The sequence below is a fragment of the Ictidomys tridecemlineatus genome, chromosome Y (genome assembly GCF_052094955.1).
Source record: "Ictidomys tridecemlineatus isolate mIctTri1 chromosome Y, mIctTri1.hap1, whole genome shotgun sequence".
Taxonomy (NCBI): Eukaryota; Metazoa; Chordata; class Mammalia; order Rodentia; family Sciuridae; genus Ictidomys; species Ictidomys tridecemlineatus.
The window spans coordinates 26,127,476-26,130,750 of NC_135494.1; positions in this window are offsets into that span (position 1 = coordinate 26,127,476).

Sequence of the window (3,275 nt, forward strand, 5' to 3'; positions counted from 1 at the left end):
ATTTTTTCCACCCAATCTTGATGATTCTTTCACGTAATGATCAGTACACCAAAACCACTTGGCTCACCAAATTTCATTCTTCTAGGTTAAACCGTTCGTTTGCAGTAACCGTTTTCATTTTAGGTTTCACTCTGTTTTCTCCTATAGGGATACATGTATTTGGAACTCTAAATCAAAGACGGATTATGCTAGCTCTTTGAAACTTGACACAATAAAGCAGGGTCTTGTTCTATCTCTATGGTTTGTTTGCTGTTGATGTAGCCCTAAGCAGAGACTGGCAATAATCACTTTAATGAAAAGGGGTGCCAAGCTTCCAAAAACTACGAGTTGCCTGAAATCTCAGCAAATATTTTTTCACCCAATCTTGATGATTCTTTCAGGTAATGATCAGTACACCAAAAACAACTTGGCTCACCAAATTTTGTTCTTCCGGTTTAAAGCGTTCGTTTGCAGTTACCGCTTTTATTTTAGGTTTCACTCTGTTTTCTCCTATAGGGATACATGTATTTGGAAATCTAAATAAAACACGGTTTGTGCTAGCTCTTTGAAACTTGACACAATAAAGCAGTTTCAAGTTCTTCTCTATGGTTTGTATGCTATTGATGTAGCACTAAGCAGAGACTGGCGAAAATCACTTTCATGGAAAGGGGTTATCAAGGCTTCCACAAACTACGAGTTGCCTGAAATCTCAGCAAACATCTTTTCACCCAATCTTGATGATTCTTTCAGGTAATGATCAGTACACCAAAACCACTTGGCTTACCAAATTTCGTCCGTCTAGGTTAAACCATTCGTTTGCTGTAATCGTTTTGATTTTTAGGTTTAACTCTGTTTTTTCCTATAGGGATTCATGTACTTGGAACTCGAAATGCATCACGGTTTGTGCTAGCTCTTTAAACTTGATACAATAAAGCAGTTTCAAGTTCTCTCTTTATGTTTGTTTGCTGTTGATGTAGCCCTAGGCATAGACAGGCGAAAATCACTTTCATGGAAAGGGTTTGCCAAGCTTCCAACAACTACGAGTCCCTGAAATCTCAGCAAACATCTTTCCACCCAATCTTGATGATTCTTTCAGATAATGATCAGTACACCAAAACCACTTGGTTTCCCAAATTTCGTTCTTCTAGGTTAAACCGTTCGTTTGCAGTAAACGATTTCATTTTTAGGTTTCAGTCTGTTTTCTCATTTACGAATACATGTATTTGGAATTCTAAATCCAAGACGGTTTGTGTTAGCTCTTTGAAACTTTACACAATAAAGCAGCTTCCAGTTCTATCTCTATGGTTTGTTTGCTGTTGAAGTAGCCCTAAGGAGAGACTTACGAAAATCACTTTGATGGAAAGGGGCTGCCAAGCTTCCAAATAACTATGAGTTGCCTGAAATCTCAGCAAACATTTTTTTACCCAATCTTGATGATTCTTTCAGGTAATGATCAGTACACCAAAACCACTTGGCTCACCAAATTTCGTTCTTCTAGGTTAAATTGTTCATTTGCAGTAACCGTTTTCATTTTTAGGTTTCACTCTGTTTTCTCCTATATGGATACATGAATTTGGAAGTCTAAATCAAGGACGGTTTGTGCTAGATCTTTCAAACTTGACACAATAAAGCAGTTTCAAGTTCTATCTCTATGGTTTGTTTGCTGTTGGTGTAGCCCTAAGCAGAGACTGGCGAAAATAATTTCAGGTGGAAAGGGGTTGCCAAGCTTCCAAAAAACTACGAGTTGCCTGAAATCTCAGCAAACATTTTTTCACCCAATCTTGATGATTCATTCAGGTAATGATCAGTACACGAAAACCACTTGACTCACCAAATTTCGTTCTTGTAGGTTAAACCGTTCGTTTGCAGTAACCGTTTTCATTTTTAGGTTTCACTCTGTTTTCTCCTATAGGGATACATGTATTTGGAACTCTAAATCAAAGACAGTTTGTGCTAGCTCTTTGAAACTTGACACAATAAAGCAGTTTCAACTTCTGTCTATGGTTTGTTTACTGTTGATGTAGCTCTAAGCAGAGACTGGCGAAAATAACTTTGATGGAAAGGGGTTTCCAAGCTTCAAAATAACTACGAGTTGCCTGAAATCTCAGAAAACATTTTTCCCCAATCTTGATGATTCTTTCAGCTAATGATCAGTACACCAAAACCACTTGGCTCACCAAATTTTGTTCTTCTAGGTTATACCATTCGTTTGTAGTAACCGATTTTATTTTTAGGTTTCACTCTGTTTTCTTCTATGCGGATACATGTATTTGGAACTCTAAATCTAAGACAGTTTCTGCTAGCTCTTTCAAACGTGACACAATAAAGCAGTTTCAAGTTCTATCTCTATGGTTTGTTTGCTGATGATGTAGCCCTAAGCAGAGACAGGCGAAAATCACTTTAAAGGAAAGGGATTGCCAAGCTTCGAAAAAATACGAGTTGCCTGAAATCTCAGCAAACATTTTTTCACCCAATCTTGATGATTCTTTCAGGTAATGATCAGTACACAAAAACCACTTGGCTCACCAAAACTCGTTCTTCTAGGTTAAACCATTCGTTTGCAGTAACCGTTTTCATTTTTAGGTTTCACTCTGTTTTTTCCTATAGAAATACATGTATTTGGAACTCTAAATCACACACGGTTTGTGCTAGCTCTTTGAAACTTGACACAATAGACCAGTTTCAAGTTCTCTATCTATGGTTTGTTTGCTGTTGATGTAGCTCAAGCAGAGACTGCGAAAATTACTTTCATGGAAAGGTGTTTCCAAGCTTCCAAAACTATGAGTTGCCTGAAATCTCAGCAAACATCTTTTCACCCAATCTTGATAATTCTTTCAGGTAATGATCTGTACACCAAAACCACTTGGCTCAGAAAATTTCTTTCTTCTAGGTTAAACAGTTCGTTTGCAGTAACCGTTTTCATTTTTAGTTTCATTCTGTTTTCTCCTATACGGATACATGTATTTGGAACTGTAAATCAAACACGGTTTGTGCTAGTTCTTTGAAACTTGACACAATAAAGCAGTTTCAAGTTCTATCTCTATGGTTTGTTTGCTGTTGATATAGCCCTAAGCAGAGACTTGCGAAAATCCCTTGGATGGAATGGGTTGCCAAGCTTCCAAAAAACTACGAGTTGCCTGAAATCTCAGCAAACATTTTTTCACCCAATCTTAATGATTCTATCAGGTAATGATCAGTACACCAAAAACACTTGGCTCACCAAATTTCGTTCTTCTAGGTTCAACCGTTCGTTGCAGTAACCGTTTTCATTTTTAGGTTTCACTCTATTTTCTCCT